The sequence below is a fragment of the Tachysurus fulvidraco genome, chromosome 3 (assembly GCF_022655615.1).
Source record: "Tachysurus fulvidraco isolate hzauxx_2018 chromosome 3, HZAU_PFXX_2.0, whole genome shotgun sequence".
Lineage (NCBI taxonomy): Eukaryota > Metazoa > Chordata > Actinopteri > Siluriformes > Bagridae > Tachysurus > Tachysurus fulvidraco.
Genome location: NC_062520.1, coordinates 5,819,429 through 5,842,960, shown reverse-complemented (window position 1 = coordinate 5,842,960; position 23,532 = coordinate 5,819,429). Strand labels below are relative to the sequence as shown.

The following is a 23,532-nucleotide window of genomic DNA, read 5'->3' as shown; positions in this document are numbered from 1 at the left end:
CACACACACACACAGACACACACACACACACACACAGACACACACACACACACAGACACACACACACAGACACACACACAGACACACACAGACACACACACACACAGACACATACACACAGACACAAAGACACACACACACAGACACACAGACACACACACACAGACACACACACACACACACACACACACACACACACACACACACACACACACACACACACACACACACACACACACTTTCCAAAACTGCTTTCATGGCTGTCATATTTCAGTCACAAGTTCTGTAGCTGTCCTTGTCGCTTATGAAATAAAACCCTGTGTCTTTTTGACTTATTACATAAGATTTAGTTTACGGTCCGTTTCAGGACCAACATCTCGACAACTAATTCTGCGCTCAGCTTCATTCCCTTCACTAGTGAATCATTATTTGAAAAAAGCACTGTGTTTATTCTGTTTGTATTTTTTCTGGGTCTTTTTGTTTTTAAGTTTATTCAGGAGAAATGATCTAGAGATCAGAGCTGCACCCATTACAGCCAGAGATCGGAGGTGAAGTGCAAACCACCTGTTCCAGACTAACACAAGACTGGTTCTGGTTTTCTCAGCCATGTAATGCACTTGTCATCCTGTAATAAAGCAAAAACTCTTTATTTGTAATCAAAATCACAGAGACTAGCATTTCAAGCATCAATTTGGCTTCTGCTACAATGTCGATGACAAAAGTAAATATATCAGTGCGATATGTGAGAAAAACCCATATGTATTTATCATATACTGTTAAAGGACATTTTCCCATTTTTAAAAAGTACAATTTGGGGATAATCCCAGTGTTAATGATTGAACCTGAGCCCAGTAACAGCAGCACCATGCAAGACTCAAGTGGGGGAAGTCGTGGTCTAATGGTTAGAGAGTTTAACTCCTAACCCTGAGGTTGTGGGTTCGTGACTCGGGCCGGCCACGACTGATGTACCCTTGAGCAAGGCACCAAACCCCCCAACTGCTCCCCGGGCGCCGGCGCATAAATGGCTGCCCACTGCTCTGGGTGTGTGTTCACGGTGTGTGTGTGTTCACTGCTGTGTGTGTGCACTTTGGATGGGTTAAATGCAGAGAACAAACACCGTACTTAGCCGTATGTCAAGTCACTTTAAAAAAAAGACTCCATTTCTGAAGAAAAATCGTAATGAAGCTTGTTTAAAGTTTGCTGCAGAATATTTAGACAAGCCTGTGAAACACTGGGAGAATACAGCTTGGTCAGATGAGACCATGTAATACACACCATGTCTGGAGGTCAAATGGCACTGCACGTCTTCCCAAAAACACCAAACCAACAGTGAAGTTTGGAAATGGGAACATCACAGTGTGGGGCTGTTCTTCAGCATACTGCACTGTAAAACTTTATATATTTGAAGGAAGGATGAATGTAAAAATTGTACCGAGACATTCTCGTTAAAAATCTGCGGCCATCTACCAGGATGGAGATGAAACAAGGGTGAACATTTCAGCAAGACAATGATCCCAAACACACAGAGAAGGAAAATAAACTGCTTGAATGGCCCAGGAAACCATCTGACTTGAAACCAATAGAAAATCTATAGAAAGGACTAAAGATCAGCGTACAGAGAAGAGGACCACGGGACCTTCAAGGGTTGAAGACTGTTTGTGTGGAAAAATTTGGCCATAATCACACCTGAGCAACGCATGTGACTAGTTTCTCCATACAGGAGACTGGAGAAGCTGTCACTACTAACAACGAGTTTTGTACCAAGTATTAAATACTTGTGTGGGTGACTGTGTGAAACACATAATATTCACATACTATTTTCAGACTAATAAAGTAGATAGCTCCTTTATTTTCCTGTTTTTCATTCATTCATTCATTCACATCCCCATATCATGGGGATGTGGTAGCTCAGTGGTTAACGTGTTGTGCTACTGATCGGAAGGTCATGGGTTCGATGCCCCAGGTCCACCAAGTTGCCACTGGTGGGCCCCTGAGCAAGGCCCTTAACCCTCAGATGCTCAGTTGTAAGTCACTCTGGATAAGGGTGTCTGCTAAATGCCGTAAATAAAAATTTTCTACCGCTTATCCAAACTTCTCGGGTCACGGGGAGCCTGTGCCTATCTCAGGCGTCATCGGGCATCGAGGCAGGATACACCCTGGACGGAGTGCCAACCCATCGCAGGGCGCACACACACACTCTCATTCACTCACACACACACACACACACACACTACGGACAATTTTCCAGAGAAGCCAATCAACCTATCATGCATGTCTTTGGACCGCGGGAGGAAACCGGAGTACCCAGAGGAAACCCCAGAGGCACAGGGAGAACATGCAAACTCCACACAGACCAGGGCAGAGGCAGGAATCGAACCCCCAACCCTGGAGGTGTGAGGCGAACCTGCTAACCACTAAGCCATTTTCCTGTTTTTTTCCCATTCAAATCTTACCGCCTTACTAAATAAAACACTACGTTTATGTAATAATTTACTGTCATTATTATTTGTATCCTATCATGCCTGTGAGCAGCATTACGGCATTACAGCATTGATGAAAATGTAGTGTTGCCTTTTCTTACTCTACGTTCATGTTAACGACACGGTGCTGGTCCACGTGGTTCCACCGGGTGTCGCTTTACGGTGTTCGGTCTGCTGTTGGGGTGATAGAAAATAAATTGCTCAGTGCAGTGACGTGATAGATACAGCTTCTCTAGAACTCTAGAACTCATGTCATTCAGATGCTGTAGAGATTTCTATCTTCAATAGTTACATTCGGGATTTTGAAGCTTAAAGATCTCAGGGGTTTTAGTTGTGTAGTTGTAGTTTTCCAACAGTGATGAAATGTGTGTGTGTGTGTGTGTGTGTGTGTGTGTGTGTGTGTGTGTGTGTGTGTGTGTGTGTGTGTGTGTGTGTGTGTGTGTGTGTGTGTGTGTGGTGAGCCGTATGAAAGGGAAAGAGGGGGGGTGATGTAGCATGAGTACAGTGCTCCATCTGTTTGTGCAGGAAACAGATTGCATCCTGAAGTGTGTCATGCAGCCCTCCATTCAGCTCCATCGACAGGGACTCAAAACAAATTACAGGAGTACATATTTCCACAGAGGCATCCATTAAACACGGACAAAATGCAATCAAAATGAGTCAGTTATATGCCAACAGGGCTGGAACACTGACCCAGGCCTCGATGTTAGACCAGGTGACGCCACCCGTCCGTTCAGTCCATCAAAATAACAAAAATCATCTCAGTTTGAAGCTTAATGTTTATCAGTAAACTCAGAAAACTAACCTTTTTAAACCTCAATATCTGAGAGGGGTTTCCGGTATTCATAGAAATATTTATTCCATCGGAGTTTTAAAAATTAAAATAAATATATTTCCCCTTTAGCGTCATTTAATCCAGTCGATATATATATATATATATAAACAATCTAGTCTTTAGATGTTGCTAGAATTAACGTTTATTTAAAACTAAATGTTCGTGTCATTATTGGGGATAAATTTCAATTGAAAACTAAGCATTTAAATCCTGAACTTATACATTTCTCTAAAGCTGAATTTATGTCTGTTGTTATGAAAGCGCTATACAAATAAAATTAAATTACATTTGAAACTTCACCATGAAGATGCTCTTAAGAGAAAATTTTACAGAACAGTTTATTGGAAAAAATAATTAACAATAACAACAACAACACCCAACAGGGGGCACGGTGGCTTAGTGGTTAGCACGTTTGCCTCACACCTCCAGGGTCGGGGGTTCGATTCCCGCCTCCGCCTTGTGTGTGTGGAGTTTGCATGTTCTCCCCGTGCCTCGGGGGTTTCCTCCGGGTACTCCGGTTTCCTCCCCCGGTCCAAAGACATGCATGGTAGGTTTATTGGCATCCCTGGAAAATTGTCCGTAGTGTGTGTGTGAGTGAATGAGAGTGTGTGTGTGTGCCCTGTGATGGGTTGGCACTCCGTCCAGGGTGTATCCTGCCTTAATGTGCGATGGCACAGGCTCCGCGTGACCCGAGATGTTCGGATAAGCGGTAGAAAATGAATGAATGAATGAATGAACAACAACAACAACAACAAAAAAACGAAATAATGAAAGGAATATCCCTTGCACCGACTTATTGAGGGAGGTGTTATTGACACAGGATTTGGGGTATTTACACAGAAGAAGCAGTAACAACAGCTATTTCACTTCAGAAACTCATCGTCCCCGTCTCTGACATGTCCAAGTCGAGATGTGTAATCACTTTAAACACACCAACAAGCTCTGTTTCTCTTTAAACCTTCCTGCTGTTGTTGTGATTGTTGTCATGAGCCGTGTTTCAAATCCGAAACTCCAACCTCACTTTCCAAAGTATTTACTAATCTAAAAAAAAAATCGGAGAAGGCACCACGAGAGGTTTGGAAAAATCATTTCGCCAAGGGGAACACTGATTAGATTTAGTACTCAGTAATGGTCTTGGGTTGATTTTATACACAATACTCGTATATTTAGTGAGTTAATGGGAATTTTGTGCTGTCGTTATGGTGAACAATTTTAAATCAAGCCAAGTCAAGAAGCTTTTATTGTCATTTCAACCGTATGTAGCTGTTACAGTACACAGTGAAATGAGACAACGTTTCTCCAAGATTGTGGTGCTACATAAAACAAAGACAGGGCTATACTATAAGGACTTAGTAAGTTAGTCTTAGCCACATAAAGGGCAACTGTGCAACCTGGTGCAAACAGTGCAGGACAAGACAAAAAGACAGTGCAGGACAAAAGACAGTGCAGACATAAAAGTTACAAGACAATACACAAAATACAAAAAAGACAATACACAAGAGACAATAAACAGCAACAGCGCCGACCGACCAGTGTAAAAACTGTATGTTCAGACAATATTGCGTGCAATAATACTAGAATGAACACAGTTTCTTAGCAGCAGGTCCCTGAGATAATGTTAGGATTTGTGCAAAAACAGCAAACAACTGGAATATTGTACAGTGCGTGCAAACGGACGGAACTTTTAGACAGAGTGTACAAAAAAAATAAAAATAAAATAAAAAGTGTGCAAAACAGCATGTAAACAGTTTGAGAAAATGTAAGCAGCATGTAAACAAGTTGATGGATGTATATTGGAACTGTGTGTATTTGGTGTAGGTCTGTGCAGTCTATACATATGATGTGGGTGTGTTTGGTGTGCTCAGTACAGTTCAGTTCAATTATTGAGGAGTCTGATGGCTTTTGGGAAGAAAATGTTACACAGTCTGGTTGTGAAAGCCCAAATGCTTCGGTACCTTTTCCCAGAAGGCAGGAGGGTGAAGAGTGTGTGTGAGGGGTGTGTGGGGTCATCCACAATGCTGTTGGCTTTGCAGATGCAGCATGTGGTGTAAGTGTCCATGATACAGGGAAGAGTGGTGCAGTTCCCAAACCAGACAGTGATGTATAACATACATTTAGGCTTACAGATATTAATACTAATATTAATTTGTAAAAAAGAAAAAAAAAATAATGAAACAAATTAGGATATTATCAGTTTATATCGTGATACCATTTGTATATAAATAAATAAAAGAGACCCCAGGTTGGGTCGTGACTCCTCGTCCTCCACATTTATCAGACGATCTCTTATCCAGAGCAACAAATCTCATTTTTATACAGCTGAGGGTTAAGGGCCTTTGCTCAGGGGCCCAACAGTGGCAGCCTGGTGGAAATGGGATTCGAACTCATAACCTTCTGATTGGTCCATCACTTTAACCGCTAGGTTAGCACATCCCCCATGGTCAAAAAACAGCATCACGTAGATAAATAAATAAATAAATAAACAAATAAATAATAATAAAAATCTATCCATTTTTAATGTATGCATTCATTAGTTTATCCCCTAATGATAGAGCCAGAGGCGACGGTGGTGAAGGAAGCTTTAAAACCAAACTATCATTTAATTGACGTACATATCACCCAATGAGAGCAAACGTTCCAATCGAGTAACCAATTAGAATCGATAGGGATTCGTCTCTAATGGTAACGAAGGCGGAATTTCTCACGCTCTATAAGTCCCGCCTCCTGACTTATATGAATGGTAACGGTGTCTCACTTTCGCTGTTATCATTGGCTAAGACAAGGCGGAGTGTGTAAATTTAGCCAATCGGAATTGAGGGGGGCGGGATTTGTCGGTTAGGGAAAATAACGTTGGAAAATCTTCCCATAAAGGCGAACGGTGAGCGATAAATGTCTTGTACACAGAATCTCGCAGACAAACCGGACAAATAACACACCAAAACGATATTTTTCCAGGTAAGATGAACGTTATTTTATTTTCCGTAAACCTTTATTTGCCTTTTGGCTTGTTATTGTTTTAGTTGCTAGCTTTGGGAAAAGCGCTGGAATGCTAACAGGTAATTTGTTACGGTTGTGTTCCAAATGCGTTACTCATTATGTGTCCAAGTGCACTACAGAGGGCGAGCGCTAACGGCGTATACGCTCTATCTAGTACACTAGATGTGTAAATATTTGGCATTTAGGACGCGGCCCGTGGAAATGTCTGTGTATCGAGTGGAAATTGTGTTGAGCGACGAGTAAAATTGAGATTATTTTAATTCTGGGTTTGTTTTAAAAGATTTTTATTGAATAAATGGACAGATTAATTGTTTAAGCACTGATGAAAAATGATTAATTCAGCTCACAAGCTTTAATCTGTGTTTAGCTAGGTTAAGTTAACCCGACTAGCTTTGTTTACCTAGTTAACCAAGATGGGTTTAAAGGGACTTCTAATCACACACTGTACATTTAGTGTCTTAAATCTCATCAAGGGTGTTAAATATCACCCGTAAGTGGAGTCAATTATTACAGAACGTCTGTAAAGACATGTAGAAAAGGCAAGAATCCAAAAAATTTTTCATCAAAATCCTGAATGAGGGAATTTTTATTTCAATTTACAATCTATATTTTATAATCAGGATACCACAATGTGGTTCGAAACCGGTTCATTACACGAATGGATCTCAATTCATTTCTACAGATGATCTCAGATGACATGTTTGGATCCATCATGAGAAACTCTACATAAAACCAGAGTGAAGTGAATGACTTCAGGTCACAAATCAGAGTTTTAATCTCTTCTGGTCGTTCATATGTTCTGTTTAAAATAACCGTTCGGGTTTAAATCGTTTTGGGATTCGTATGAAAATATTTTTCCCCCTTTTTTTTTTGTGGTCCAAATGAAATATCCTGATGCTTATGATGAATGAGAGAAAATTCATTCATAAAATCATAAAATTCATAAAATTTGCTGTAAATTGGTTTTATAGCTTCTGCTTTGTGGCACCGGTTGGACCGAACCAAACCGTAAGGATGTGGAAGAGCGTGTGTACGCTAGAGCTGCGTCCCAAATGATCTACTACGCACTGGAGGGGAAGTCGTGACCTAATGGTTAGAGAGTTTGGCTCCTAACCCTGAGGTTGTGGGTTCGAGTCTCGGGCTGGCAATACCACAACTAAGGTGCCTTTGAGCAAGGCACTGAACCCCTCCTACTGCTCCCCGGGCGCCACAGCATAAATGGGTGCTCACTGCTCTGGGTGTGTTCACGGTGTGTGTGTGCACTTTGGATGGGTTAAACGCAGAGAACGAATTCTGAGTATGGGTCACCGTACTTAGCTGTATGTCACATCACGTCACTACACACTACACACTCTGTGCTCTAGTGTCTAGTGTGCCATCTTTACAACCTGACGATCATGATAGATACACAAACACTGACAATTCTGACAACGGGAAAGTCATTTCCCAGTCAATACGAATCGTCAATGTTAAACGGTGAATTACTTCTTATTTTATGTTGAAAAAGAAATGACAGAAAGTGCCCGAGTTAACGTAAGACGTCTCACCCGCCGGAGCGTCGTTGACCATCTTCAAAAATACTTGTTATCCAGCGTCACCTCCTCCACTACTTACACTCTTTATTTTACTACACGACGGTCGAACGGCGCGATTAGGAATAACGAGTACACGATTAGGGTCGCACCTTATATAGAAGTACAGCTGTAGGAACATCTTTATTAAGTTTGATACACGATTTTGCGAATATATGCAGCGTCTTTCACACCCTCGCTGGGTATAAATCAGGATATAAATCAAGATATCAAGATATAATTCAGGATATTAACCAGAGCTCAGTACAGAACCAAAAACGATTCCCAAGTTAAACCGTACAGCGCTGAACACACCGACAAGCTCCGTAGCTCGCCGTCATCACGATCGTCGTCATGAGCATCGTCTCAAATCGAAACCCTTTCCGTATGTTGAAGTGTTTACTCACCTAGAAAACCCTTAAACACTGAAACAGTATAACGGTTAAACTGGTCAATGCTAGTAATGACTGCTAGTTAGAAATGTGTAGGAGAGCACATAATGTCACCTGGGATTTGATCTCGAGTTATTTTTAGCTGCGTGCTTGGCGTCATTGATTTTTGTTGTTCCCGAATTTGGTTTCAGAGATTAAATTCCCTGCTATATCTTTATGTCGACGGTAAATCGCTGCCCCATGTCTGTTTCAGTGACGTGTACAACCTTAACACTGTGTGTAGCGAAGCAGCTCCATGTCCTGATGCTCTCATCACCGTGCTTCAATACTCGTCTTCCTCCAAACACACAGAGGGGGGAAGGAAAGAGCAGGGGGAGGGAGGAGGGGGAGGGAGGGGAGGGATGGGGGAGGGAGAGGGGAGGGAGGGAGGAGAGGGGAGGGAGGGAGGAGAGAGAGAGAGAGAGAGAGAGAGGGAGGGAGGGATTGAGGAGGGGGAAGGGAGGGATGGGGAGTGGTGAGGGAGGGAGGGAGGGAGGGAGGGAAAGAGAGAGAAGGAGGGAGGGAGGGAGGGAAAGAGAAAGCAAGAGAGAGGGAGGGAGAGACAGGAGGGGAGAGAGAGAGGGGGATGGGTGTGAGAGATAGAGAGAGAGAGAGGACTAGGAGGGAGAGCAGAGAGGAGGAGGGAGAGAAGGCGTCTCTCTCTCATTTTCTTCTCTTCTTTCTTTCTTTCTTTCTTTCTTTCTTTCTTTCTTTCTTTCTTTCTTTCTTTCTTTCTCTCTCTCTCTCTCTCTCTCTCGTTTCTTTCTTTCTTTTTTTCTCTTTCTCTGCCTCTCTCTTTCTTTCTTGCTTTCTCTCTTTCTTGCTTTCTTGCTTGCCCGAGTGTCTGCAGGCTCCCATCCCACCCTCTGTACCATTCACCCGTACAAAGACAATAATGCTAAGTTCACACAACCAACGATTTTATTCCCGCACGTCTCCTGTCGCCGAACAGTGAAGTCGACAGTACAGTAGGTGCTTCTACTGCCGGTTGCCATGGTAATAACATTTATGAGCGAGTGGTGCAACTAGCATTCCAAATCAGTTTCCTCACCGCTAAAATCTAACGTTGTGGAGGGAGATTTGTTTATCTGAAACTCAGCCTTGTGTATGAATATGAAGCAGAGTTTGTCACTGCGGTTGTGCTCACAGGGACATTTAACGGCTTTAAGTTACCACTAATGAGCTCTGGGTATCTGAGTGGCTCGTAATAATGCCAGATCTTTAGAGCTCCTTCTCCTTCACCATGACCAACTCTTGCTGTACCGCCGTGAGAAGACGTTCAGAACGGCACGGTTTATTCCCTCGTGGTTCTCTTTTATCACATCCTTCTCTTCTCCACCTAGATATCTTAGATTAGTGTAAACGTTAAGAGCCGTGGTGTGAAATGAGGAAGGAGCGATCAGCGCTTGTCAAAAAATCTGAGTCATAAATCAGCTGGAGGTTAAAGAGAGAAGGTCACTGACGGGTTAGCAATCGTGCTCGACAGGTGAACTCTTAAATCACAAATACTGAGACTTCACTCGGTTTCACGCAGCTTCACGGCTGCTTATTTCACGGTCAGCTCTGTTACACCAGACAAGTCGTTCAGCCATGCTCATTTATTTATTTATTTATTTATTTATTTATTTATTTATTTATTTATTTATTTATTTATTTATTTATTTAAGTTCATCCAGCTGATAAACTTGGGTCAGATTTGTCTTTAGTCTGTAACACCAGGAATAACTGACTTCAGCTGCTCTCCCTCTCCCTCTTTATCTCACACACACACACACACACACACACACACACACACACACACACACACACACACACACACACACACACTCAGGTTTATTTGAGAACCTGGAGGTTTGTTCTCTGTGTAACGAACTCCACATGTCCTCAATTATGTCACTCACTCTAACACGAGCTCGTGGCTGAAATCCCTCAGGATTTCACAGACTTTACATCACAGAAATTAACGACAAATCAATCAGACTCCACCACGTTTAGAGGGACTCGTAAATTCAGGTCGAGACGCGACGTTACAACACGCATTCGGTCCGATCCCTCTTACGTCCGTGTGCGTGAACATGTGTACAGCTCTCATAGACAGTCATGACATCCGTGTCTCACTGCTAGGAGATTAAAAGACAAATCCCGTGCTTGTGATTTCACCAATTCAGGTAGATTAAATATAAAAAAAAATAGCAGCTACAAATTCAAGCATTTTTGGCACTGGTGTAGTCTATGTGATCTGCAGGTATACGCCGTATACCCACTAGGAAAGGCCAAGGATTTCCGTATACCCACTTAAAAATCGTGAGGATACGTAACAATATCGTTTTGTGACAGAACTTTCATTCATAAATTCAACCCGTCTGTGGTTACGATTACGAATCACTAACGTTTTTGGATTATTGGGGTTTCCGTGGCCTGTGACCTGATCTGACGTCACCTACCGAGGAGGAAAATCAGTTGCTTGGCGGTGTTTTTTGGCACAAATTTGAAATGAACTAATTAATATAAAAGAAGATATGAAACGAAAGCAGACCCAAACTACACTCTGAGTGTTTTCTGAAGCCTGCGCCTAAAGCTACAGCAGCTTCGGGTGACATTTCACCCACAGCCCGAGTACATGTATTTGGAAAGCTTTGTAAACTACCAGTTCATTCAGTTCATAATATTCTGTAATGAAAGAGTGTTGGTGATAAAACCGAACAAATGTTTATTGTTCACTCTTAAATGTTCATTGAAAATTAACAGCTGATAAAACCTGTGCTCCAGGTCCCATATTCTTATAACATTTAAGGCTAAATGTAGCTATTAAAGGTATAAAGTTCACCCAAAAATGAAAATTGTGTTATTTCCTCACCCTCAATTTGTTTATTTTTTCCTACTGTGAAAGTCAATGGGTGCTGCCAACTGTCTGATTACATTTAGCCTTAAATGTTATATGAATATGGGACCTGGAGCACAGGTTTTATCAGCTTGACTGTCTTTTGTTGCGTACAATAAATTGGAATGTTGATAACACATAAGCAGTCTTTAATAATGCTCTAAATTACATGTAGATGCATATTTTCTGCATTAGTGAGTGTGGTGGTGCCTATTGGGTGTCGCTCTAGGGTGGGTGCGTATGAGGCTGGGAGGGGGAAAAAATATTCACAGTATACTCACTACAAAAAACTAGACTACACCACTGATTTTTGGCCGTGACAGTCATATAAAAGCTCTGTAGGGACTGTTACAGATTCACCTGTAAACCATTCACTCCACCGTTATACAGAAGAATCCCCATTATTAGAATTGTAATCTAGGATAAAATGGCTCGAAATTCTTGCAGCTTCCTCCATGTTTGTCATTTGGTGAGTGAAGTTTATCGGTGGGACGTGTCGTATCTCAACACGACGTCCATATCGTCTCGCTCCAAGCAGTCGACGACACGCTGGATTTAACTCCAGGTTGTTGGAACCAAAGATTCAGCAGTTGTTTGTAAATACAATAAAGCAATACGTTAATAAAGCTTAAATTACAGTATTTTCCGCACTATAAGCCGCAACGAAAAGCCTTAAATTTTCTCAAAAATCGGCCGTGCGCCTAATAATCCGGTGCGCCATATGTGGGCACCGAGTTCCGAAAATCTCTAAAAATGTTGTGTGACTTTGGTAAGCGCGCCGCTTGGTTGACTGTCGGACCATTTCCTGCTGACACAGGGATGTAATATATACACTAGGTAATTACGTTTACATTACGTAATACGTACAGTACGTATGCTTGCCTTCGCCACGCCTCCGGTAGGTACAGTATAACTACCGGTATGTTCCAAAACAACATTTATTTCTTCCTAACCATTATGCGCTCCAGACTCCAGTCCAGTAGGTGGCGGTAAATGCACCTTAAGTGAATAAAAATCAGATGCTTACGACGAGGCACAATTCAAACTCCAGACTATCGGTTACACGGTTGTAAATGGGAATAGAGCTGCTGAAAGAATTCGACATCAATGTATCTATGGTTCGGAAGTGGAGGAAGCAAGAAAATGTACTGCGCCAAGTTAAGACACAGTAGATGAGGACTTTGATGGATTTGTGGGAGAAGATTGATTAAAAAATAATGTGTGTGTTGTTAAATAGTAGAATAAAGTTCAACTGAACTCACTGTTTTGCTTCCGTTACCTTTTTTTTGTAGACCGTATGTTTTAGCATGCGCCTTATAATCCGGTGCGCCTTATGGTGCAGACAGTACTGTATTCAATAAGCTTCCTGTTCTTTGTGTCAGGACTAAGAAGGTTTGTTGTAGTATGGAATTGAACCACTAAATGATCAACAACAGGGTCAATGTGACTGATATATATATAAACCAAGGTCACATCAGTCCTGTGTTTATTGCTTCATCACTGAAACGATGAACAAATCCTATAAGAACGTCGCGATCGACACGTGGTATCTTTCGATTCGGGATGCTTTTATCGTCCGTCGTCAGTTCCGCCTCTCTGCACTTCGTCACAGCGTTTATCCCTAACCGCTGAGCATCAGTGTATTCAGAAACACGTCTAATCCTCTTCCACGCAAGCTCAGTAAAATAACAGCGAGGACACGGAAACAACTCGTCTGCGTTAAGTTGTTTAACGCCGAACGTACTGTGACGCGGTCCGATTCTCAGCTCCGATCGGTCGGAAAGCGTCGATTTATTTTCCGACGCTCTGGCCGCAGCGCAGGCTTATAAACATGTCATAGGCTTAAAGTCATGTACTTGTACTGATACGCTAACATTTCCATAGTAACGACTTGCACGAGTATAACTGGCACATAATCTTACACATGCAGTCAGCAGTCAGATCAACAGCTACACGTGTAAAAAGATGGACAGATTTGGAGAGAATTAGAAGTAGAAAACTGCTGTGTTTTTTTTTTTAAGCAAACGGCAGCTTGGCTGAGGAAGAGCTGAGAAGTGCGTAGAACAAACCCGAAAGTCTTCCGCCATCTATTTACGCCGGACACAAACCAGAGAGAGTTCATTGGTGATTATTAGCGGGAGTTTATTCTGTGAGCGCTCGCGGTGGATTCATTTTTTTCCCCTCCAGTCACTGTGAAGTCACCTGTAGGTGTTGGTACTACAGGTTGCCATGGTAATAACGTTTATGGGCAGCTGTCGAAAGGAAGCAGAAGCAGCGTTCGCTCGGAGCCACGGATCACGCGAGAGCTGCTGTCTTCACTCCCGTCGGCTGTCGCTGCACCGACTCCCTGCGGATTTGCATAAAGTAAAACTTTTCTCAGCTTTGACACCTTCTCTGCTGTGGACACGCCCACATCTCAGCTCCAGGGGCAGAACAGTCAGGTCAGGGTATGTGGTGTTCAAGAGCAACAGGAAAACATCCACACAGTTGTCTCACCACACAGACATCAAGCTGCTGCTTCTGCTGCTTCTTCTTTCTTCTTCTTCTTCTTCTTCTTCTTCTTCTCGCTTCTTCTTTCCTCTTCTTCTTCTTCTTCTTCTTCTTCTTCTTTCCTCGTCTCCGTCTCTTTCCTCCTCCTCGTCTTTGTCTCTTTCCTCCTCCTCGTCTTTGTCTCTTTCCTCCTCCTCGTCTTTGTCTCTTTCCTCCTCCCCGTCTTTGTCTCTTTCCTCCTCCTCGTCTTTGTCTTCTTCTTCTCTTCCTTTTTTCTTCGTCCTCTTCAGGTTGTCCCATTTCTACTTCAAACTGCAGTGATAGTTAGTTAGTTACAGATAGTTGCTACTTCCTCTGGAGGATAACAGACCCTACCATGATGTTTTTAAACTGAAGTTGAAGTCTAAATGTTTAAATCCCACCGCAGTAGATTTGACAGGAGAAGTGACAGGTTTTGTCTTGGAGTTAAAAGGGAAAAATAAAGCCATTAGCATCCAGCTGATATCATCTGCCATCTGTCTGTGCGTGTGCGAGCGTCGCCTGCTGTCTGTGCGCGTGTGCGAGCGTCGCTGTGTGTCTGTGCGCGTGTGCGAGCGTCGCCTGCTGTCTGTGCACTTGTGCGAGCGTCGCCTGCTGTCTGTGCGCGCGTGCGAGCGTCGCTGTGTGTCTGTGCGTGTGTGCGAGCGTCGCCTGCTGTCTGTGCGTGTGCGAGCGTCGCCCGTTGTCTGTGCGTGTGTGCGAGCGTCGCCCGTTGTCTGTGCGTGTGTGCGAGCGTGTGTCTAGCTGTGTGTCTGTGCGCGTGTGCGAGCGTCGCCTGCTGTCTGTGCACTTGTGCGAGCGTCGCCTGCTGTCTGTGCGCGCGTGCGAGCGTCGCTGTGTGTCTGTGCGTGTGTGCGAGCGTCGCCTGCTGTCTGTGCGTGTGCGAGCGTCGCTGTGTGTCTGTGCGTGTGTGCGAGCGTCGCCTGCTGTCTGTGCGCGCGTGCGAGCGTCGCTGTGTGTCTGTGCGTGTGTGCGAGCGTCGCCTGCTGTCTGTGCGTGTGCGAGCGTCGCTGTGTGTCTGTGCGTGTGTGCGAGCGTCGCCCGTTGTAGGTGCGTGTGTGCGAGCGTGTGTCTAGCTGTGTGTCTGTGCGCGTGTGCGAGCGTCGCCTGCTGTCTGTGCACTTGTGCGAGCGTCGCCTGCTGTCTGTGCGCGCGTGCGAGCGTCGCTGTGTGTCTGTGCGTGTGTGCGAGCGTCGCCTGCTGTCTGTGCGTGTGTGCGAGCGTGTGTCTAGCTGTGTGTCTGTGCACGTGTGCGAGCGTCGCCTGCTGTCTGTGCGCGCGTGCGAGCGTCGCCTGCTGTCTGTGCGCGCGTGCGAGCGTCGCCCGTTGTCTGTGCGTGTGTGCGAGCGTCGCCCGTTGTCTGTGCGAGTGTGCGAGCGTCGCCCGTTGTCTGTGCGAGTGTGCGAGCGTCGCCCGTTGTCTGTGCGAGTGTGCGAGCGTCGCCCGCTGTCTGTGCGTGTGCGAGCGTCGCCCGCTATCTGTGCGTGTGTGCGAGCGTCGCCTGCTGTCTGTGCGTGTGCGAGCGTCGCCCGTTGTCTGTGCGAGTGTGCGAGCGTCGCCCGTTGTCTGTGCGAGTGTGCGAGCGTCGCCCGCTATCTGTGCGTGTGTGCGAGCGTCGCCCGCTATCTGTGCGAGTGTGCGAGCGTCGCCGTGTGTCTGTGCGCGTGTGCGAGCGTCGCCGTGTGTCTGTGCGCGTGTGCGAGCGTCGCCGTGTGTCTGTGCGCGTGTGCGAGCGTCGCCGTGTGTCTGTGCGCGTGTGCGAGCGTCGCCGTGTGTCTGTGCGCGTGTGCGAGCGTCGCCGTGTGTCTGTGCGCGTGTGCGAGCGTCGCCGTGTGTCTGTGCGCGTGTGCGAGCGTCGCCGTGTGTCTGTGCGCGTGTGTGAGCGTCGCCGTGTGTCGCCCGTCGTGGGTGTGCTGAGCTAGAAGTGATGATTGATGTACTAAATATTGTTTGTGATGAGCCTTTACAGTTTATTTGTTTGAATGAACATTGTGATGTGTGTATTTTTATGGAAAGAAAAAGTCGAGCCAGAAACTAAAATTCAGCAAGAATTTTTGTCTTGTTTTGTAAACTAAAAAAGAAAACAGCGAATGAAAATGTCCCTCTCTGGATTTCTCACCGTGGACCAGAATAAAAGGAGGAAATGAGGAATAGCTGAGAAATGATCGAGCAGTAAAACAGCACATGGGCTGGAACAGAAAACAATCAGCGTGGAGTTTCTTTACCACAGCAGATCATTTAGATCATTACACAAACAAACCCAGATGCATGTTTTAAGTGGGTTATTGTTAGGGGCTTAAGTGATAAAACTCTAACTAACCCTTACTGCTTCTTTCTTATAACTTAATACGATGATGATGACGATGCTCTAAAACCAGCAACAGCACAAACTCTCACCTCATTCAGCCACACGGTGGCGCTGCAGTAAAAATGTATTACAAAATTAATTACGAAGTTCATCACTAAGGTGATGGTGAACAAGCCAACATGAGTGTGAGCTTATAAAATGAGTGTGAGCTTATAAAATGAGTGTGAGCTTATAAAATGAGTGTGAGCTTATAAAATGAGTGTGAGCTTATAAAATGAGTGTGAGCTTATAAAATGAGTGTGAGGATATAAAATGAGTGTGAGCTTATAAAATGAGTGTGAGGATATAAAATGAGTGTGAGGTTCTATCTCTGCAACACTTTGCCTTATTGACCACGAACACTCTGAACATGAAAAGGAAGTGTCCACCGTTTATATTTAGTGTTATTTTAGTGAATAAACATATGATCTGAACTGCAGGTTGTTTTTAAACACATGAAAGTGCAGTAATGGTAGAAACCTACAGCATAACCATAGTAACACCACAACGTCTCAGACCAACCATCAACTTTTGGTACAATGCCCTTAACTGTGTGTGTGTGTGTGTGTGTGTGTGTGTGTGTGTGTGTAGGGGTTGAGACCTGTTGCAGCTGGTCAACATTGTAGTTTCTGTAATTATCGTCTCTCTGACAAGTCTCTCCACAACCTCTCATTAAGGTGGGAGAGACAGACAGACGGCTAGAGAGAGGGAGAGACAGACGGCTAGAGAGAGGGACAGACAGGCGGCTAGAGAGAGGGACAGACAGGCGGCTAGAGAGAGGGACAGACAGGCGGCTAGAGAGAGGGACAGACAGGCGGCTAGAGAGAGGGACAGACAGGCGGCTAGAGAGAGGGACAGACAGGCGGCTAGAGAGAGAGTCAGACAGGCGGCTAGAGAGAGAGTCAGACAGGCGGCTAGAGAGAGAGTCAGACAGACAGACACGCGGCTAGAGAGAGACAGACAGACAGACAGACGGCTAGAGACAGACAGACAGACAGACAGACAGACGGCTAGAGACAGACAGACAGACAGACAGACAGACGGCTAGAGAGAGAGAGAGACCGACACTCGGCTAGAGAGAGAGAGAGAGAGAGAGAGAGAGAGAGACCGAGAGGCGGCTAGAGAGAGAGAGAGAGAGAGAGAGAGAGACCGACAGGCAGAGAGAGAGAGAGAGAGAGAGAGAGAGAGACCGACAGGCGGCGAGAGAGAGAGAGAGAGAGAGACCGACAGGCGGCGAGAGAGAGAGAGAGACAGACAGGCGGCGAGAGAGAGAGAGACAGACAGGCGGCGAGAGAGAGAGACAGACAGGCGGCGAGAGAGAGAGAGACAGACAGGCGGCGAGAGAGAGAGAGACAGACAGGCGGCGAGAGAGAGAGAGACAGACAGGCGGCGAGAGAGACAGACAGGCGGCGAGAGAGACAGACAGGCGGCGAGAGAGACAGACAGGCGGCTAGAGAGACAGACAGGCGGCTAGAGAGAGAGAGCGCGCGAGTACATACACACAGACACACGCGCATACACACATACACGCGTACACACATGCACACACGCCGTACACGCCGTACACGCGTACACACATGCACACATGCACACACGCATGCACACATGCACACATGCACACACGCATACACACATACACAGGCGCGCGTACACACATACAGGCGAAAACACACGCACGCGCGTACCCACACGCCCGTACGCACATGCGTACACACACACGCGTGTACACACACACGTACATGCGTACACACATACACGTGTACACAAATACACGCGTACACACACGCGCGTACACACATACACGCACACAGACGCGTACACTCTAGGGATGCCACAATTCTCAATATAATATTGAACCGTTCGGTACGACATCCACGGTTCAATACGTGCTTGTGAATTGCGTTTTTTTCGGTTTTACGTTTAAATAATTTATGTGCTTTACATTTCTCTCCGAACTGACTGTTTTTGTGTGCCTGTATGTCTACTAGCTGAGATGAGGAAACTCCTCCCCGTGAGTAAATATTCAATCACTATGCTCTAAAGTTAGGGGGCGCTAAACCACCATTCCCACACTTTAACATGGCGAGCGGTGGTGAAGCGAGGCTACAGTACGAGGAGGCGCCGGCGTCTTTTAAATCTGTGGTGTGGAGACATTTCGGTTTTGCTGTTGAGTATAACGCAGAGGAAGAAAAAACGGTAAACAAAAAAATGACTGTGTGCAAGCATTGTTCCACACGTGTAGCCTACTCAAACGGAAACACTTCCAATATGATTGCACATCTGCGGCGCCATCACCCAGCAATATCAATGTCTGAATGCAGGATAGCAGAGCAGGTAATAAAGTCCTCCAAAAAACAACAGTCCCTCGCTGAATCCTTCCAGCATACATACCCAACTGGTTCCCAGAGACACATGAAAATCAGTCTTGTAATGTAACGTAGTAAAAATACTTTGTTACTGTACTTAAGTACTAATGTCACGTATCTATACTTTACTTCGCTATTTAAATTTGTCAACTTTCACTTTTACTCCACTACATTTCCTAGATAAAATGTATACTTTTACTCCGTTATATTTCCCCTAAGCATCTTTGTTACTTTTTACTACAAAATAAAATCAGAATAAATGTGAGCGACTACAATAAGGGAGGTTTGGCGAATAACTGCTCCTAGATTGTATTACGCAGCTCCGCACGCTGTACGGAGACGCACAGGTACGTGCAGCATGCACGCACAGTCAGAGCTGGAGGCATTTACAGGTATCTATAACGGCGGCAACCAAAAGCAGTGAAATGTCACTATTCTTATTACCAGAGTTGATCTTTGCTTTCTAATACTTTATACAACACTGATGAAAATAACAAAGGCAGTGGGGGTGTTCATTGCCAAAGATTTGCAGCCGTTTTCAGTGATTGGAAATGCGGGCTTTTGTCATCTTATAAAAACTCACACTTTTTTCAGCATCGAGATAATTCCCGACCTCTATGAAAAGACATGCAACAGTATTGTGTACGAATTGGCTCAAGCACAGAGCCTTGCTCTGACCACAGATGGTTGGACCTCGCGGGCAACCGTGAGTTACTTCACTGTATGTTCACTGCATGTCGGATTGGGAAATGAAAAGCTGAAGGATACTTTACATTCTGAATGAAGGATACTGTACTGGAGTACTGTTAAGTTTAATTAAGATGGTTTATTTATTTAAGTATGTTTATTTGAAATGGTCAATTTATGTTTACTAACTTCACATGTATGTTTATTTTCAAAATTTAGGAATTTATGTGTTTCCCAGTTTGTACATGGGCTACCAGCAGCTGTGAGATGTCAGTGTTAATTTTAAAATAAAAAATGTTTATATTATACAAAACACTAGGAACCAGTGGACTTTTCTATGCTTTTAAGGAAAATAAAGGAGTATCGCAATAAATCGTTTTTATTTATTTCTTCTTAACCTCTTACTGTTCCTATTGCCTAAGCATAGAATAACAAAAAACACTTTTATGTGTTAAGCCATCAGAACCGAACCGAACCGAAAACCGTGGTTAAAAAACCGAGGTATGTTTTGAACCGTGGGCTAACTGTATTGTTGCATCCCTAGTACACACATACACGCGTAGACACACGCGCGCGCGCACACGTACACGCGTACTCACACACACGTACACGCGTACACACATACATGCGTACACACATACATACGCACACACGCGCACACACACGTACACACATACACACATACACAAGTACATGCGCGCGTACACACATACACGTGCATGTATAATATCTAAGAATATAGAAATATTTTGAGAGAGTGAAAATTGTTAGAAATGTGTGTTTCTTTTTTACCTTAATTAAAAAAGGTATAAGGAGTGTGTGTAGCACGTCTACGACGACATGATCAAACTCACTCTCTCTCACACTCACTCTCACTCTTTCTGTCTCTCTCACTCTCTCTCACGCTCTCTCTGTCTCACACCCTCTCACACTCTCTCCCTCGCTGCAAACTGAACTCCACATCCTGTTGTCTGCAGCTGATCAGGATAGTGCTGTGACGTGGCACTTTTTTCTGTTTTACCCCCTCCTTTCTTTCTTTCTTTCTTTCTTTCTTTCTTTCTTTCTTTCTTTCTTTCTTTCTTTCTTTCTTTCTTTCTTTCTCTCTCTCTCTCTCTCTCTCTCTCTCTCTCTCTCTCTCTCTTTCTTTCTTTCTTTCTTTCTCTCTCTCTCTCTCTCTCTCTCTCTCTCTCTCTCTCTCTCTTTCTTGCTCCCCCCCCCCCCCCCGTTCTGTCTGTCTACTTGTTTGTCTCTGGACCTTGTCTGTGGTCGCGAGGGACCGGGTGTCTGTGGTCATGAGGGACCGGGTGTCTGTGGTGTTGCGAGGGACCGGGTGTCTGTGGTGTTGCGAGGGACCGGGTGTCTGTGGTGTTGCGAGGGACCGGGTGTCTGTGGTGTTGCGAGGGACCGGGTGTCTGTGGTTTAACTTAAAATTCCTAATTAGAAACTGTATCTTAAGAGTGATTCAGGATCTCAGAGCAACTCTGCAAGGAAAATACAGCTTTCTCTTATAGAGGAGGCGGGGCTTAACCTGTTACTAGGTAACACATTGTTTTGAAGACTGTGATTGGTTGTCTAAGGAAAAAATAATAGCGCTTTTAAAATCTGGTCTGTTATAAACCTTCACTTTGTCTCTATGTTAAGATATTTGAGACTATGTCGTGTAGGGAATTCGTTCGTGATCGATCATATTTGAGATTATATTACATCCGTATGTTATAAATGTAGTAAAGGTAAACATCTCCGATACAGAGCAGAAATGTCATAGAGACAAATTATATCATTTCTGCTGCTATGGCATTTATAGACAGACTAACATCTCTGAAACAGAGCCGAAATGCCATAGGGGCAGAAATGATATAATTTGGCACTATGACATTTCTACACCGTGTCGGAGGTGTTTACATTTACACGCCGATGGCATCTCGGCTCCGCGAGCCGTCAACGACTGACATAGCGGCATAATATATACTGTGTCTGATTGGTCACAACAATAAGCCCTACACAACGTAATCTGTACCATGTTATTAACTCACCATCATTATTAAATATTATATACAACACATTTCTTCTCCCTCGTCACCTTTCAGCCATTTTCTTCTCTGATAAAGAAACTCTTCATCCTCTTCATCCACTCTTCGTCCTAAGACTTTTTGATCTCATGAGCTCTTTTCAATGGTTAAGGTGCTTTACGAAGAAATTTTATCTTTACTCGGATCTTCTCTTTAACTTTAAGCGGAAACGCCCAGATTTCTAAGACTCGTCTTATTATTACATCACGAGGAGAAACACTTTACACCAAGAATCCGTATGAATACAGGCCCAGGTCAACACCATGAAACCGCAAAGTACCTCAGGTCATTACTGAAAAACGATTCAGCATCGCCTGATCCGGCGGACGCTCGGTGGACCTGGGATTTGAACTCATGACCTTCCGGCCGACACTTTAACCGCTAAGCTACCACATCCCTCCACACGCTACTTTTTTTTTCTCGTCCTGATTTAGCAGCACATCAGATTGGGGTCAAACGTTCTTAATACCGCTGTTCTATTGAACTAGTGAACTCTTAAGAACATCCTAGTCTAGTTTGGGCTTCCAGCATCTCTTTATAACGCATTTTCTTTTCTTTTAGGACAAGAGATCCTACTTTTTTTTTTTTTTTTTTTTTTTTTTATTCATCAGGATTTTTCATTTATTTTTGAAAACGTCTTTTAGCGTGTCAATTCCTATATTTAGTTATTTAGACTATTTATTATTATTATTATTATTATTATTATTATTATTATTATTATAATTTTATTAGTATATTTAAGCCTCTTTCAGGAAACCAGAGACCGTTCTTACGGCACTGTATCCTATTTTTAGTTTTATTTCTTATATAAAATGTAATATTTATCCTATCTACGTTCTGTCTTGGTGTAGATCAGCAGTGTGTGGTATTTTAGTCCCCAGCGACATTATCAGGGACTCGTAATCTATTTCAGGACGCAGGTGGTCTCTCTTTGTAACTTGCGCGCACTCTATTAGGACACCGATGCTAACCTATTTTTAGCTTATTCTACCTTTTTTTAGGACCTCGCTGGCAACGTTTTGGATTTGTCTTGTTTTCAGCTCATTTCAGGGGACACCTGTGCCTCTTTAACACAAGTTTTTTCCTGTCGATCGTAGGCGGTCGTATCATTTTTACTACGCCTAAAGCTGGGGGAAAGACCAAGACACCCTAACAGTTGTGGTTTCAGTGAACTGCTGCATTGCTTCTGTAGACTTACTCGCCGTGGACCGTGTTTCACTTCTCCATTTTCTTAAGAATGTTCACTTTGTTTGAGTCACGCAGACGAGACGGAGTAAAAAGGCAGGGGAGGATCATCCTGTTGGATCTTTACTGACCGTGGATCTCAGGTAACTGCTTTCTCTAGTAGCTCAGCTTTCTCTAGTACAGACAGTTCTCACCTTTCATACACCACGAGCGCAGCCGTTTGCGTATTAAGGATGCTGACCGATTGTTTTGTGTTAACGCACCTGTCGCGCTCTTTACCCTCAGCTGCACTGATTTACTTAGTAACCGATCACTTAACCACATGTACAGCAGATGATGTGTATAAACGAGTTAAAAACAGCACACTATCGACTTCATACCATGTTCATATAACGTTATATCGACAATCTGTTTGTTTGTTTCTAAGATTAGCATCGAACTAGCGTCGATGGAAGGAATCTCCACTATTAGCTGTACTGTAACAGCTTACGATTATCCACTATCGGATAAATGGCGCTAAAGGAAAATCCACTTCATGACAGCTCTCGATCATTGATGATTTTATATCAACAGCTCATACACCTTTTACTCTGAGCTTAATAACGGTGCAAATCCGGTCATACAGTATTGGATTAGTACTAGAACATATTTGCGCATTTATTTACAAATTTATTGCGCAAACAACAACAGAGTTTCTTTCCGGGTCCTGATCGGTCCACTCTATGGGGCTTTTTTTTTTTTACACCTAGTCACTTCTGTGACCCGATAGCTATCCGATGGTAAAAAGACCAGGTCTAAATGCCCTCCGAAACGGTTTCGAGATGGATATAAATCCGATCGCTCAAACCACTTCAGGAGGTGGTCTGGGACGCGTTTCAGATGAAACTGGACAGGTGTAAATGAATGTGGTTGTTCAAGCCACATACATCAGCGCTATACTCCTCCCAAACGGAAGTACTGTAGGTCACTCGCAGGTGATCTTTCACCCAGGTGTCTCGTTGGGTCTTAAAACGCACTGCTGCCGCAAGCGGCAATGCAGCAAACAGTAAATGCTGTTTTTTGTAGCATAACAGTCACACAGAAACAGACGCATTTTTGGGGTTGCTGCAGCCAGCAAGTTAAAATTATGGTATCATGCAGGGCTGTCAAGTGTC

General features: G+C 44.1%; 1 protein-coding gene across 3 annotated transcripts in view; it reads left to right on the top strand.

The window, feature by feature from the left end:
• The first annotated feature begins 6,156 nt into the window (after positions 1-6,156).
• Positions 6,157-23,532, top strand: part of nck1b (NCK adaptor protein 1b) — a 59,679-nt gene continuing 42,303 nt past the window's right edge. For 2 of the 3 annotated variants that reach the window (XR_007140102.1, XM_047811021.1), the window contains exon 1: positions 6,157-6,270. The gene's annotated coding sequence lies outside the window, so the exon portion shown is untranslated. Of the gene's footprint in view, positions 6,271-22,347; positions 22,522-23,532 lie in introns of those variants that run through there. The other variant, XM_047811022.1, reaches the window with a different exon arrangement.